This window comes from Pipistrellus kuhlii, unplaced genomic scaffold (genome assembly GCF_014108245.1).
Source record: "Pipistrellus kuhlii isolate mPipKuh1 unplaced genomic scaffold, mPipKuh1.p scaffold_m20_p_7, whole genome shotgun sequence".
NCBI classification, from domain to species: Eukaryota; Metazoa; Chordata; class Mammalia; order Chiroptera; family Vespertilionidae; genus Pipistrellus; species Pipistrellus kuhlii.
In genome coordinates, this window is record NW_023425573.1 from 26,379,029 (window position 1) to 26,395,759 (window position 16,731).

Here is a 16,731-nt window from a genome sequence, read left to right on the forward strand (position 1 = left end):
TTTATAATTGAGGCTTGTTTATTCTATTCATAGGATGCACTTTGGGGGGAAATGCTGAGAGTGGCTTGTAAAACTAATTTTCAAGTAAACATGTTCTGAATAATTCAGGAGAAAAGGAGTAACAAAAAAAACAACAACACCAAAAACAAAAAAAACAACAACCAACAACAACAACAAGGAGGGGAACTCCAGGAAGCCAACGCCAGGGAAAGGAAGCTGTGCAGACACGAAAGGAAAGAGTTTTGGGAAGAACAGAAAGGGCTGTTGGCGAGGGACAGGTCCTGCCACCCCAGTCGGCAGGAGGATGTGGTTATCGTAAAAGCAAAATTGTTCTTGGGCCACACAGTAGAATGAGAGAGAGTGAGCGGTTTCTGTTCTGGCCAAATGACTGGGGGACCCCTTGTCCCGAGTTCAGATAGTGGTTGAGCGAACAGGCAGAGAGCACCCAGGAGGGAGGAAGTCAAGGTGATCACATATCTGCTCTCTGGAGCCTGAGGAGGGGATTGGCTGTGGACCACGGGAGAGGGTGAAGTTCAGCTTGGAATTCAGAGCTGTCCAAAGGTGCAATGGCTGCTCTGGGGGTCAGTGAATTTCCCCTCCCAGAGGTGTCCAGACAGGGCCATGGGGAATTAGGAATGAATGATTACAACATCTCCTCCTCTCTCCTTTCCCTTGCTGCCTATGCCTCCCACCAGGGTTGACTCTGATTCTGACACTGAGGCTCTTTTCAGCAGAGAGCTGGTCTGGGGACAGCAAGTGAGCCGGGGTCCTGTGGTGGTGGGGGAGGGAGGGCAATGTAGGAGTTAATTGTGGGTTGGGGCTGGTCTGTGGGGGTCTCTGAACCAGGTCAGGGAGTTCCTGCCACATCTTTTTTTTTTTTTTTTTTTTTTTTTAAATCAATCTTTATTGCTCATATTATTACAAAGGTTCCTCATTTCTTCCCCCCTCCACCAGGTACCCACCTCACCCTCTGCCCTTTCCCCACCCCCCATTGTCCTGCCACATCATTGATGACCATGAATGAGGAGGTGGCAGGATTCCGGAACTCTGGGCAGGCTGGGCTGAGGGGCCCAGGCCAGAGGGCCGGTATCACACTAGTATCATCAGGTGTGGCAGGTGAGTACCTAAGACAGGGTGGAGGTTGGGCTGGGGACCTTGTGCCAGAGGAATGACAGGATCGGTGAGTCACAGTGGGTTGTGGAGGAGCACGGAGGGGCTGTCCCCACATCGGGTGGTGGCCAGGGTGACTGAGCAGGCTACTGCCAGTCGGGGAAGTGGGCGCAAAGCTGGCTTGGGGTTGCAGCATGGGGACGTGCAGGCGGAAAGCCTCCCAGCAGAGTCTGTAGTGGGAAGTTCTAGACTGAAGCCGGCTGACTGTTACAAACAGGGCAACTTCCTGCTCTGACCACAGCATCTCAAAAACCTCCCTGAAGTAGCCACGAACTTGACTGCCTCTTGGCATTTAAGGTCATCGTTACCATTATTCATCACCATTTTGATTTTAGGCTGCTTTAAAAAAAAAAATTCAGGTATAATTTATACCAGTAGAACAAACTCGCCCTTTAGAGTCCAGGTCTTTGAGATATGACAAACACATACAGTTCACGTAACCAGCACCACAGCCTAAATACAGGACATTCCTTCTTCCCAAAGTTCCCCAGTGTCATGCTGTAGCCAGCCCTTCCCCCATCCCTTGGGTTGGCGTGATGTCTTTCAGACTCAGCCCAGTGTATCGTGCTGATGGCCAGTGTTGACCGTGCGGTGCTATGAACTCATGGAGGCCTGTTCAATGTATTGTGAAGGGCACTGGGCTGGGAGTGAAGGGACTGGGTTTGAATCCCCATATCCTGCTGCCTGTAATCCCTTATTTAACTTGAAGTCAGGGCCTCATTTTCCGCCCAGGAACCATGGGGTGGGGATGAGGATAGGGGTGGGGGAGGGATGTCTCTGAGCTCCCTAGCTGTCTCTCAAATTCTGGATCAAAGGCGGCCCAGAGAGCCCACAGAGGGAATATCTAGAGAGAGCCTTGGGAGCTGCCCTCAAACCTTCTCTGTCATTTTCTTTAAATGAGTGGCTCTGAAACCTTGAGAAAATGTATTCCAAATCATACCATTTTAAAGGCCGTTACACACACACACACACACACACACACGAATTTGTGAAACACTCTGGAAAACAACTCTAATTCCACCTCACTTATTGCCTATATCAGGCAAATGTGTTCTAAATCTGAAACATTTTTTTTTATAATTGCTCCATTTCTTCTATATCCATTAACTGCTGGAAGCCAGACAGCCCTACCCCAAATCTCCTAATGTTTTTCCGAAACTCTTTGGGAGCTTTCTGCCCATGTGTTTCTGTCCCGGGAGCTTCAGGGTGGAAGTCCATGGAGTCAGCCTTGTGATTGGAAGGGGGAGGGCTGATGGCAAAGTGGCACCAGCATACCATTCATTCATTCACTACTCACACAACAAGCTTGGCTGGCTTCCTGTCTGTGTCTGTGCCCCACATCTGCCCACATTCCCTCGTTAGGACACTCCAAAAGGGCAGGGCTTCGTCTGTTTTGTTCCTATGTCCCTGGTGCCAGGCATCCACAGCACTCTGTAGATGGATTCACCCCAGGAGGCCGATGTGCCAATCATCCCCATCTTACAGATGAGGGAGCTGCGGGACCGGAGGTCTGGTAACTTGCCCAGGATCACGCAACTGGCAAAGGGTAAAGCTGGAATCACACCTCATCGGTCTGACTTGTTTGTTGGGGGGAACTGAGACGCATGGGATGTGGTCAGAAGACGCTGTTAAGAAAGCTGGCTGAAGACTGCCTGGTGCATCAGGCAGAAGCAGGGCTCTAGGCTGCTCTCTCAGTCCTAGCTCTGTGGCTTTGGGCGTAGGAGCCAGGAGTGACTATTAAACCTCCTGGGGTGGGCTGAGGGCCAGGGACCTCCCTGCATGAGTCAGTGGCAGTCTGGGAGGTCAGGACAGGAGAGAAGGTGGTGGGGCAGAGCGGGAAGCTGCCATAAACCCAGCTCCGGCAATCCAAGCCAGCTGCTTGGGGTGGGGGGACAGTGCATGGTGGGCACAGGGCGGTACGTGTCTTCAGGTAGGAGGCCCAGGGCAACACGACTGTGGGGTATGTTAGCCATCCAGCTGGGGGGTGGGAGCATGGTCCAGAAATGTGGCCTGAAAGTCACCCTAGCTGTGACTGACAGCAGGAGGGCTTGAATGCCTGCAGGCAGGTCTCCATGGCAAGATGGCCCCCTAAGAGGGAGGCAGGCCTGGATGACCCCAAGTCACCTGCATCATCTCAGCTTTCTTTTTCATATTTTTAATTTAAAAAAAATTTTATTGATTTTTTACAGAGAGGAAGGGAGAGAAATAGAGAGCTAGAAACGTCAATGAGAGAGGAACATCTATCACCTGCCTCCTGAACACACCCCACTGGGGATGTGCCCGCAACCAATGTACTTGCCCTTGACTGGAATCGAACCTGGGACCTTTCAGTCCGCAGACCGACGCTCTACCACTGAGCCAAACCGGTTTCGGCACTTTTAAAAATTTTTTTAAATTAAATTATTATCTTTGTACATATACCATTGCCCCCCTCGCTGCTCCCATGCAGCTTTCATTCCTGCTCCTAGCATTGGCACCTTAGACCCCTCCCAGGTGAACAGCAGTGTTTACGGGCTGTAAACAACAAAGGCTTTAAAAACAGGCGGTGGGGAGGGGTGGGGTAGGGTCGGGCCGCAGAGGAGAAAGTTAGGTAGCAGAGGGGAAAACAGATGAAGTTTCTGGTTTGGGAGAAAAGCCCCAGCGAGGAATGGAGCTCGGAGAGCTGCCACGGAAGGTGCTCTGCTGTGGGGAGGACCTGTGTTGTGAGAATCATGTGACCACTGGGCAAAGGGATGACAGCGGTGCCCTGCCCTGGAGAGGCCCTGGGAACATTTCGGTGTTCTCAGCATGAACAAAGGAGGGAAGAAATGGGATACCCAAAGAGAGGGAGAGGATCCCAAAAGAATTTGAAGTGGAAATTTGAAAATTGGGGAGCAAGGGTGGAGAGGGACAGGATCAAAAAGGCAGCAGGAGGGGAATTCAGGGCAAGGCCCAGATCCCTGCTGGCTCTCAACATTGGGGTGAAACCCCACCTGCATCATGGCCATGCGGGGCCAGCATGGGCTTCAGGAAAGGGGAGGGGGTGGTTCCCAGGCTGAGGGAAGGGATGGGGGTCCTTGTAGAACCAAGACTGTGGCCGAATGCAGAAAGTGACCTGCTTGGTGCCCAAAGGGCTGGATGGAGGGTCTCTTCCCAGTGAGCAGGAGAGAGGACAGTACAGAAATAACTGAGTGGGGAAGGGAGTGTGAGAGAGCAAAGGGGGTGAGGCTTCCAGGTTCAGCAAGGCGCTTAGAGAGAGGAAGTCTGAGCCGAGGCCTGAAGTCAGCCGGAGAGCCAGCCCAGGAAGCAAAGTTCCAAACTGATGTATCTGTTGGCTTCTGTTCAAGAGGGAGAAAGGGAAACATGAGCTCCAGGCGGTTTTCCTTCAGGCTGTTGATACACTGAGAAAGGAAGTGGGGTCTGAGGGAGAAGTTGGGCCTGAGGTCAGAGGGGGAGCAGCATTTGGCAGGAAGCTGGCTTTGAAAATGGCCCATTGTGACAAGGCCCGAACTAGCCAGAATGCAACCTGGAAGGCTGGCTACTAATTACGGTATTAGCTAAAGGGGCACGGACTTAATAATAGTTTCTAATCCCAACAGCATCTCTTTAGGGGTGAGAGCGCTCTAACACGGTGAGACAGGGCCAGGCGGAAGAGTCCGGGCCTACACACGCTGGAGCCCCCTCTCCCCGCCATGTGGTGCCACCAGCAGTTATACATCCCGCAGGCAGGGTCAGACACGGTGACCAAACTCATCCAAAAGACAAAATAGGCTGTGATCAATCAAGTGTGAACAGCCCCCTTTCCTGACGAGGCAATAGAAATCAGTGAAATTAATTTTAAACCAGGGAATTAGACAGTGGTAGAGAGGGGCTGAGCACATTTCTTTCTTTCATGAAGATATTCTGATGCCAGAGAGTGGTGGCATATACACTACATTTATCTGTTTTTATATATATAATTTGCAATAGGAAGAAAGCCTGCGAGGAAGGAAGAAATCAGAGGCTCAAAGAACAAACTAGATATTCCTGTTGGCACACGGTCATTGCCAAGCACAGGGAGAGGAGGGACAAAGACAAAGCACGCTGGAGGTACATAGCCACCGGGGATGGAGGAGGAGAGGTCACCTGAAGGCACTCCAGGTGATGTCGGGCACAGGAGGGCGGAGAGATTTTAATGGCGGGGCTTTCCCCAGGAACCTCATGTCTCATAAGAGGAATGAAAATCCAAAACACACTGAGCCCCTTTTTCACTTAACACATTGGCCCCAAAACAGAAGCTTGAAAGGTGATCGGTGAAGCTGAGGGGCAATAGGCAGCTCTCTCCCCTTCCCCTCCCCCAATCAATGTCTATCAAAGTGAAAACAACTATACTGTAGCCCAGCAATGTCATTGGCAGGACGTTGGTCCATGGATCTGCTTACACACGTGGGGAGTGGTCTGTGGGCAGGTGACGCAAGTAATCAAAGACAAGATATGCCTCTCGGCCAGAACTGATAACACCAATTAGACCATTCTAAACATCTCCACAAATGGAATAAAATTCAAGTGTAAAAGCAAGAAAGAGGAAGCTCTATATAGTGACTAAGGAAGGATTATAGAATATCTCAAGATTAAAAGAAACACAGGATAGAAGAGTATGTATTATGTTTCCATCAGGGAACAAGGAGAAAATATATTCAAATTTATTTGGATGTGCCTAAAAACTGTTAGAGAAGTTAAAAGAAATTAGTTACATATACACACATATGTTTTTAAAATTATTGTGTAAAACCTAAGCAGATGGAGAGTAAGATTGGGAGGGAAAGAGACTTTAACATACTTTTTAATATATATTTTATTTTTTAAAAGTCATGCAATGTATTAAGCTATTCAAAAATAAATAGGTAAATCTCTTGAAAAAGTTGAGTAGGACAGAATCTTCAGGAAGGAAATGAGTCACTTCTGAAAACTGAAGGAGAAGAATTATGTGAAATGACCAAGAAGCACCAAGGGTCGTACTAAGCATCAGTGAAGAGAGTTTAGCCAGGGGAAACCGAGAGCCATGAAGGAGAAAAGAAAGCTATGTTGTTTATATCTTCGAAAATCAAGATTCCCTCCCCCACCAAATCAGACAGAGAATAAGAATAAGCTGTTAAATGAGGTGTTTTAATTCCCTGATTAAAATGTTCTCAGAGTGATTTAAATAAAACAGAGGCAATTTTATAATCATGAGGCCATCTTAATAGCACATCAGTGGGTTAGCGACAAAATTAAATACCAATCTTCAGGAAAGACCTTTAAAAGTGAGACTAGAAGAAAACGCATAATGATGAAGAGTACTGTGCACATCACAAATACAGGGATGCTGGAATATCAGAACGAGATCCTGATCTCATTATTATTAACATGTTTCTTGGGCTTTAGCCAACATAATGAGACATAAAGCAAGCGTTATCAGAAAGGAAGATGAATTAATCACAATTTGCAGCTGATATGATTTGAGTGCCTAGATAATCCAAAAGAACCAATTGAGACTATTGGAATAAAAAGAATTCAGCCCAGGCCCAGAATAGGGTAGATTTACTACCTGTCAACAGTAACAAGAAAGTAGAAAGTAGTAGTAACAAACCCAGAAAACACGGGGTAACCATGTGAATAAACACAAACACCTTAAAAAAAGGAAACACTTGAAAGATGGAAGGAGACTTATGTGTTTAGAGAGGCATGGGTTTTTCTTGGATGGCAAAAATTAAATATATATTCTCCCCAGGTTAATTTATAATTTTAGTGCTATTTCAATTTAAAAAATCCAATGAAAAAAAACTCACTGGAATGTTTTGATAAAATGATTTTTAAGTTTATTTGCAGGCACTTTGGAAAATAGTTTGGCAGTTCCTCATAAGGCTAACCATAGAATGACTTAGCAGTTCCATTCCTAAGTATATTCCCCAGAGAAATGAAAATATGTGTCCACATAAAAAGTTGCACATGAATGTTCATAGTCACATTATTCATAATTGACAAAAAAGTGGAAACAACCTGAATGTCTAATTACTGATAAACGAGTAAGTAAACTGGAGTGTATCCATACAATGGAATATTACTCAGTCCTAAAAAGGAATTAAGTATTGGCATGTGCTACAACATAAGGGAGCTCTGAAAGCACTTAGCTAAGTAAAAAAAAAGTCAGTCCCAAAGGACCATATAGTGTGTGATTTCATTTGTATGACTTCCCAGAATAGGCAAATCCATAGAGGCAGAAAGTAGATTAGCGGTTGCCTAGGGCTGGAAGGGCTATGGGGAGTGAGTGTCTGCTAATGGGGACAAGGTTTTCTTTTGGTGAGATGTTGACAGTGTTCTAAAATTGGTAGTGGTGATGATTGCACTACTCTGTGAATACTAAAAACCATTGGATGTGTACTCTAAAAGGGTGAATTGTTAGAATGTGAATTATATCTCCATAAAGTTGGTATTACGAAAAAGGAGGGGTAGTAATAACACTTTGGAATATTGGTTCGAAGTTTGGGAAAAATATCAGTTTAGATCCTCAAAGTAAACTCCCTAAATAAACTCCAAAGGAATTAAAGCATTAAATATTTTATTTAGACTACAGAACATTCTAAAGAATGTTTTTCCTATGGTTTTATTACTTTTTCCTCTCATTAAACAATGTTTTGTGAGATGTTCTATTTCAATGAGGTAAGATGTATAAGTTCACTTTTAATCTACACTAATAAAAGAGAAAGATGCAAATTGACCATACCTTCGTGACGCCCACCAGCCAATCAGGAGTGGGTATGCAAGTTAACCCAACAAAGATGGTGGCTTAATTTGCACACACAGGTGCTAAATGGCCGGGGGCTGGGCACTTGCATCATCGTCATGGTGAAAATGCAGGCATTCCGCACTGCCCCAGCCACTTCAGGCCTCTGGGTAGCATGGGAAGGCAGAAAGGCGGTTCTGGACCAGAGCAAAGGTGGTGCCAGCAGCCAGGGGAAGGAAGACCCATTCTTGCATGAATCTTCATGCATCAGGCCTCTAGTATTTGCATAATATTCTACAGTCGGTCCTCAAGTTATGACAGAGATTTGTTCCCACAGCGAGATGCAACGTGATTTTCACCTTAAGTTGGAACCCACCTACATAAGCACCTACGTCACTCACCTGGAGCACACACACAGCACTAATGAAGTGAAACAGTAAAAAAAATTTAAAAGAAAAATAATAATTCCTGACCTTTACTTGTGGTAAATAAATAATCAAAAACATAAAGCACATATGTACATATGTCAAAATGATGGAACTTTTTTTTTTTTAAATAAATAAACTATAGGCCTGGTGCATGAAATTCATGCATTGGGGGTTGTCCCTCAGCCTAGCCTGCACCCTCTCCAATCTGGGACCCCTTGGGGGATGTCCGACTGCTAGTTGAGGGATCGGACATCCCTCTCACAATCCAGGACCACTGGCTCCTAACCATTCGCCTGCCTGACTGCCTGATTGCCCCTAACCACTCTGCCTACCAGCCTGATAGCCCCCTATCAACTCCACTGCTGGCTTGATTGACGCCTAACTGCTCCCTTGCCACCATAATTGACACCTAACTGCTTTTCTGCCAGACTAATCACCCCCAACTGCCCTCCCTTGCAGGCCTGGTCCCCCCCAACTGCCCTCCCTGCAGGTCTGGTTGCCCCCAACTGCCCTCCCCTGACGGCCATCTTATGACAATGTGGGGGCGGCCATCTTGTGATTACATGGGGGTGGTCATCTTGTGGTGACCATCTTGTGATAATGTGGGAGTGGCCATCTTGTGATGCAAGGGTGTGGGGGTCAATTTGCATATCACCTCTTTATTATATAGGATAGGAGATGGTGACACAACCATGAAATGACTTACGTCGACAGAGTCCAATGTAACCCGAGGACTGCCTGTATAATATGTCATTTAGAGTTCCATTATTTTATCTTATTTGTTTCCATTGTCTCTTTTAATGTGCATGTAAGTTAGATTCTTTTTGATTGTAAGAAGAGACAATCATTTGGGGAAAGGAGCCTGAAAAAAAGACAGGAGGTCTAGACTTGGCCAAGGCACTCTGGGGACCAGCCCCTCTACCTCTGTTGGGGTGAAAAATAGGACATTTTAAGAAGGAATTAAATGGTTCCTAAGTCTTTCCAGAGGACCCTGCAGGAAGCAGTATAGGTGTTTAGAACTGGAGGGTAGAGCCAGGCAAGCATGGGCTGTCAACCCTGCATCCTCCTTGCTGATTACATGAGCTGAGCATGTGGCTTTCTCTTGGGACCCCATGCTCCTCAACTGTCATGTAGGGTGCACAGCATTACCTAAGTATTGATTCATGGAAGCTGTGCATTATTGTGCAAATTAATACACAGTGATAATATTTCCATCTATAAATATAATGCATGTTTATTCTTATATTGCACTTATTCAATACAGCATAAATTAAAAAGAGGACAAAAGAAAGAAGAATAAAAAGGTGGGACCATAAAACTCAATGGGTTAGAGAAAACACTCAGATGTTTGTTTTTTTCCTAATAAATAATTATAAACATTTAAAAAGTAAAACAAAAACAAATTCAATGGGAGATAAAGTTAAAAAATTTCCATTACAAAGACTTGCTATGAATGGGCCCAAATCGCCCCTGAGCTTCCTAGCAGCCAATGTGAAAAGGGAAATGTGTCAGGGACCCATTCTATTGTGTTCAGGAATAAAAATCACCAGTCACTCAGGAGAAAATATGTTAGTAGTTAGTGCTAAGGTTGGCTAAGGGATTTTTCTTCTGGGGTTTTGTGGAAGTGCAATGCAGTGATTTTCAAACTTTTTTTTAAATTAATTTTTTAAATATATTCTATTGATTTTGTACAGAGAGGAAGGGAGAGAGATAGTTAGAAACATCAATGAGAGAGTCATTAATCAGCTGCCTCTTACACACCCCCTACCGGGGATATGCCTGCAACCAAGGTACATGCCCTTGACCGGAATTGAACCTGGGACCCTTCAGTCCCCAAGCCGACGCTCCATCCATTGAGCCAAACCGGTTTCGGCTGATTTTCAAACTTGTAAGAGCGTATTAAATATGTACATCCCTAGACCCCATGCCCAGAATTCGGACTAAGGCTGAAGTGGGTCCCAGGAACATACATTTTATTTATTTATTTATTTATTTATTTATTTATTTATTTATTTATTTTAAATATATTTTATTGATTTTTTACAGAGAGGAGGAAGGGAGAGAGATAGAGAGCTAGAAATGTCGATGAGAGAGAAACATCGACCAGTTGCCTCTTGCACACCCCCTATCGGGGATGTGCCCACAACCAATGTACATGCCCTTGACCGAAATCGAACCTGGGACCTTTCAGTCTACCACTGAGCCAAACCGGTTTCGGCAAGAACATGCATTTTAGAGATTGTCCCTCCCAGGTGATGCTACTCGTTCTATTAGGTGGTCTGTCTCCTGAATACAAGGGTCGTACACACTCATGCAAACAGGTGTCTGAAGACCCTTCCTCTGTGCCCTTCAGTGTAGACTGATGGCTTCACACAGACACAGCCAGCAGAAGTCACTCTACAGGTGACACCATGCAGGCTTCTGCCTGACAGCGGGGATTTCAGAGGGGACATGGACTCTGACCTTCCTCTCGGTGGAGGGTTTGGTAGATGTTTGTTTAGGACCATGTTGAGATTGAGCTCCTAGATGGCTCATATAGCTATGGCTCATCTGTTTTGCCTGCTAATTACCTGCTTGGAGTAGACGAGGGGACGGGGGAGGGTGAACAGCCCTAAGAAAAATGAGAGGATTGGGAGGACCAAGATGATCTCATTAAGAACATTGTTTTGACTGTAGACAGGGGATGGAGCCACAGAGCTCAGTTCTAGGATGTCAAGGCCCTGAACCGTCTAGCCTGGAAAATTCCTAGTGAGGCGAGATTCTCCTTTTGGCTCTCAACTCACCCCCCGCCACCACCAGCGGAGTAAAACATCCACAGAGTGTTGTCTTGTGCAATATTGCTTCCTGGTGTCCCCTCCAAGATAAACTCTCTGAAACACCCACCAAAGCAACTGAATGAGGCCTTTTGTTCTCTGTAAATGTATCTACAAACCAGGGAAGAAGTGGGAACAGCAGCTTTTACCAAAAATGGCGACATGATTTTAGATGGGACGACCAACAGCTCTTCTTTCTTGCTTTCATTAGCCGCCATCTGTTGACGCCACTTTTAGGTCGAGTTCACGAAACCCTTTTGGCCAAGGACGAAAGAGTGCCTAACTTTTTACTCTCTGGAGCAGGGGCACAGACCCCCAGGTCTTTCCCACGTGATTTCAACCACTTATTAGGCTATGCAATGACGAGGGAGCTGGCACTTCTATTTTACCCTTTCATATAGTAAAAAAAAATTTTTTTTTAATTATGTTTGTAAAATATTTAAGTGTCCATATCTTAAGTGCTAAATGTTACTACACTGTGTAACAACATCCAGCCCCAGAAAGAACATCTCCAGTACTCCAGAAAGCCTCTGTGCACCTTCCCCTCCCCGGCCCAAGGGTAGCTTCTGACTTCCAACAGCAGGGATTAGTTTTGCCTGTGTTGGTCCTTGATGTAAATGGAATCCTTTAGAATGTTCTCTTTTGTGTCTGACTTCTTCCCAACACCACAGGCTTGTAAGATCCATCCATGCTGTTCCATGCTGTTCCATGCTATTCCATGCTCTTCTGCACTGTTCCATGCTAGTCCACATTGTTCCATGCTGTTCTGTGTTGTTCAGTGCTATTCCCTGCTGTTGCAGGCTGTTCCACATGGTTGTAGAGTTTGTTCCCATTCATCAAAAACAAAGGTTCTCTCCCCGGCGTGGGTCTCAGAACCACCTGCAGAGTTTAAAGCACAGATTGCTGAGCCCCACCCTCGGAGTGTCTGATGCAGGAGGCCTGAGTTGGCCCAACAGTTTGTATTTCTAACAGATTCTCAGCTGCTGCTGCTGCTGCTGGTCTGGGGACCATGCCATGACGACCGCTTCTTGAGTCTGGCAAACTCCCTTTCCTTTGGGAAAGGCATCTAGGCTTGTTGTTATGGTTGCTTCCAGAACTGCCGAGGGACAGCACTGACCCGCAGGCCTGGTGAGGGATGGGCAGTGTGGAGGCCATGTCCAGGTTGGGGGAGGACCAGACCCTGTCCCGAGCTGACGCCGGCCTCTGCTGGTCAGCGAGGGTCAGATGGTGGGTTTAGCTTCTGGTCCGTCCCCTTCCTGATAGGGACTCCTGCACTTTGAATCCTTGGGGCTTCTGGGCTTCTGAGCTGGGCACGTCTGAGCCTGGCTTTCTGTCTCCTTCAGGAGTGGGTAGGATCTGGTGGAAATTTCCGGAACATAAACTGGTTTCCAGAGTCCTGCTGCATGCACATAGCACCAACTGGCTCCTTCCCTCCCCCACCCCTGATGCTGTCACCACTGGGACACCAGCCACTCCCAGCCCTCAGAGGGGGCTCCAGTGAGGGGCTCACTGGCTCCTCCTCATTCCAATCTCTGTTTCCCAGGCTTCAGATGCGTGTGAGCCACCAGCCTCCCCGTTGCCTCCTGCGTCCCTGCTAATGTATCACGTCCCCTCCTCCCTCAGTCTCCGTCCTCCTCTCCCCCCCCCCCCGCCCCTTCGCCCGGGTCTCATCTGTTGCCAGGGCTTGAACTGGCTGTTCTTTCCAGATGGCCTTGCTCTCCCTCCGAGCTGTGGCTGACGGTCCAGTCTCCGCCTGACACCACTGGGCAGCTGCCCACAGGCCACAAGTCCGCCACTGTGTCGAGACAGGGTGTCCTGAACCGATAGACGGAGGCTCCTGGCCACCCACAGCCACCCTCCCAGTGGTTTCCGAAGAGGACAGGACGGGGGCGGGCCAGCCTGAAGTGCTGGGAGCACAGCAGTGCCTTGGGCCACAGCTGGTGACGGAGGCCACCCCGCCCAGAGAGGAACTGCACAGAGCTGCAGACACAGTTCTTGCTCCTGGGGGGACCGTTGTGTCAGGCACGTTCCCTTTTAGTCATTTGATCCTCAGAGAGCCCTTGGGGAGGAGGGAAGGAAGGGACTGTTGTCCGTCACATTTTAGAGAAACCTAGTCACTTGCTCGAGATGCAGCTGGGCAGTGGCTGAGGCAGAATTCGAACCTGGGTCTTGTGGTCCCAGAGCCCTCCTTGCCGCTGGGAGGGAAGGGGAGAGACTGGCTGTGGCGATGGAGATGGCTTAGAAGGCAATGCAGCCCTTATCAAAGAGCAGCGACCAGGACCCAAGCACTCGGGGCACAGAGCCTGAGCCAGGATAGCCCAGCCCTGTCCTCTCTGGGGGCCCAGCCACCAGGCTCCCCAGGGACTCCCTGTTCAAAGCACCTCCCTCCACACTGTGCGGAGGCTTCTTTATGGGGAGTCCTGGGTAGTTTGGGGGCAGGGGCTCAAGCCAGGTGCAGAAGTGTCCCCCCCAAAGTGGCTGTGGCCCACAGCTGCCCAGGTTTCTTAGTGAGGGGGTGGGTGAGGGGGTGGGTGAGGGGGTGGAGGGAGGCCTCTTACCAGCTCCCTGTCTCTTATTCTTAGTCAGGCTGAGACTGTGGGGCCCCAGGCGCAGAGGGGAAGACCTGGTGTCCACCTAAGCATGTCCTGACTGGACTCTGGGGATGGGTCTCCCCCAGTCCTTGACACAACTTGATCCTCAGCCTCCCATCTGGAGGGTGATGCCCACTTAGCTCCCATGGAGCTGCACCGGTCCGCTGTGTCCTCAGCGGGTTGAAGCTACGCGCGGAGTAAGGCTGAGTCCACCCTGTGTGAGGCCCAGGGTTGTCAGACAGACGTGGTCCCCAGTGAGGGTCCCGAAGAGCAGACAGGAGGGAATTTCCTAATATCCCCTGTCATCCCAGACGCGAGTGCCCTTTCTGTGGCTTCCCTTCCCTCTGGAAGGGGCTCTCACGTGTGCGGGGATGGAGCGAGGGTGGAATGAGCTCACGGGCCTGGCATCCCATCAACACACTGTAAACCGCACGCCTGCTGCTGCTCTTTTTACTCTGCAACTCAATGAGTGGCCACTTGTTTAAATTGTTTTTCTCTTTGATGTAAAAAGAAACCAAATGATGAAGGTGCCATATGATGTCCAATATAAAAAGTAGGTTTAAAAATTTGAAAACCAACAGAAGGTCCATCAGAAAGCCTCGGCTATGTTCCAGTGAGCGGATCTATGCCTTGTCCCCAGGGACTGGCTGGTGGCACCCCTGAGAGCCCCATCCCCTTGGATCATATCAGTGACAGCAGCCGCCCTCAGCTGGGTTGGGGAGGAGAAGGCTCAGCCTACTTTCTCAAAGTGAAGCCAGAGCTAGCTGTGCCGCCTTCCCAGTAAGAGAACTTTTACCTACTTATTGGAAGCTGAGCCTCTTTCGTGTCCTGGCCATCGTGTCCAGGCGGTGAGCAATAGCAGGGAGTGAGCTGGGGACAAGGACCACTCCTTCTGGGTGAGCCTCTGCCAGCACCGCCCTTGGCAAGCTCCCACCCTCCTGTGGTCCAAGGTCCCAGCCCAAGGGAGGCTGGGCAGGGCTCCTGAGCTCCGAGTCACCGGGCAGAGCAGGCGCTACACAAAAGCAGGCAATGTCATTTCCACAGCCAAACGGGGATCGTTATGGGCAGGAGGCTGCACACCAACACTGAGTCTTTGTTGGGCTCCAGTGGTGGGGCCGTTTGCATGTTGGAGTTGCTGTGAACTCATCACTCAACCCCTGGCCTGGCGGGTATAAAAAGGCCTACTGCAATGACAGGGCCAATAGTGGTGTCTTAGCTCAGGCTGCCCTAACAAACTGTCATAGATAGGGTGGCTTGAACTAGATAGTTGTTTTCGCACAGCTCTGGAGACTGGGAGTCTGAGGTCAGGGTGAAGCATGGTCAGGTTCTGGTGAGGGCCCTCTTCCTGCCCTGTAGACGGCTGCCTGGTTGTGCCCTCACGTGGCCTTTTCTGGATGTGTGTGTGAGCAGAGAAGGAGGGAGGAAGACATGGGGAGGGAGAGAGGGGAAGACGGAGGGTGGATGAGGGAGAGGAAGGAAAAGAGGGGAGAGAGAATATGCTTTTCTTCTCATAAGGCCACTAATCCCATCATAAGGACCCCCACCCTCATGATCTTGACTAACCTGAATTACCTCCCAAAGGCCCTTCTCCAAATGCCATCACATTAGGGTTTTGGGCTTGAACATATAAATTGATGTGTGTGTGTGTGTGTGTGTGTGTGTATGTGACATGTGCATTCAGTTCATAACAATTGGCAAAGGAATGGAGGGGTACTGGGGTTTCTGGTTGGGAAATCTGAATCCCAACCAGATTTCTCAGAATGGCTCTGGGCAGCCGGAACTTGACCTGGAAGGCAGCATCCTTCCTTCCTGCTCCAGAATCTTCCTAGAGGGTTTGCTTCACCCTTAGCCCTGGAAGAGGAGGTATCTGAGAGCCACAACCCCAGCCTCCTGGTCATAACTGACCAGACAGAGTGGACTTTTGACCCAGGAGGAGTCAACCCAGAGGCTGGGCTGAGCCAATCAGATTCTCTCTCTCAGGTGAGGATTGAGACAGAGGCCAGGCCAGTGAGCAGGCTCTGGGCTGAATGGTCTTGGTTTTGGGGAGGTATTTTGAAATGGCCAGGATGATCCAGATATACGTGTAGTAGGGCCAGCTCTGTGTATGGTGGGGAGAGGGGAGGTAGAGAGGGACGAGGGGTAGGGGCGAGGGAGAGAACAGAGCAGAAGAATGAGAGGAAGAGAGAGATGTATAGCGTTACCATTTCCTGTCCTTGGTTTTCGCCCTCAGCAGGCCTAGGTGTTCATAGCGCCCTTTAGCTCCAGTGTTTTCTTCAATAGTGTCTCTTAAAAACCTTTCTTATGGTCTGAAGGGACTCCTATGCATACTTCCCAGTGGTCTGAAGCTGGACTTCCCAATTAGTGGTCTATCTAGGTTTTCAACACTGATTTAGGACATGAAGTTGACCTGATCAGTCATGTCCTCGGTGGGCTCTGTCCTCTCACAGTCTGAGCCTGGCTGTTTTCACCCTCTGAAGGCCCCAGGTCATGAGACAAGAGGTGGCCCCCTTGCTCAGGCCCCAGAGAGCAGGCGGGAGGGAATTTGGTGATGTTCCTCCATCATCCTAAATGTGAGCACCCCTCCTCCGGCCTTTCTTTCCCTTCTGGAACTTTCTGTCATCTGTGCGGTGCTGGAAGCATTCCAAGAGCCTTTGTGCCCCTCCTGGTGTGATCCTGTGCTCTCCCTGCAGGTGGGAGGGAGGTGACTCTGGCCCTGGGGAGAGTATACGGAGGCACACGGTGAAGAGAGCATACAGAGGCACTGGCTCTGGGGTCAAGACTCATGGAGTGTGCCTGGGCCTGGACGGTGGGCGGAGAGGGGAGTGGGAGCAACCAGAGAGAATGGGACGCCGGAGAGAAGTGGAAGGTCATGGGGAGTTGTGGGGCTGGGATTTTGGATTTGGTTTGGGTGAACAAGTTATGCAAGAGGGAGATACAATACTTGCAGAGATGTTGAGGGGCTGTGATTTCTTAAATTATCCATAGGGTTTAGACAAACCAAGAGAGCT

General features: G+C 48.8%; 1 protein-coding gene across 3 annotated transcripts in view; it reads right to left on the minus strand.

Moving 5' to 3' along the window:
• NGEF (neuronal guanine nucleotide exchange factor) overlaps positions 1-16,731 on the minus strand; it is a 91,350-nt gene that overhangs the window by 68,083 nt on the left and 6,536 nt on the right. The gene's annotated exons all lie outside the window — the stretch shown is intronic.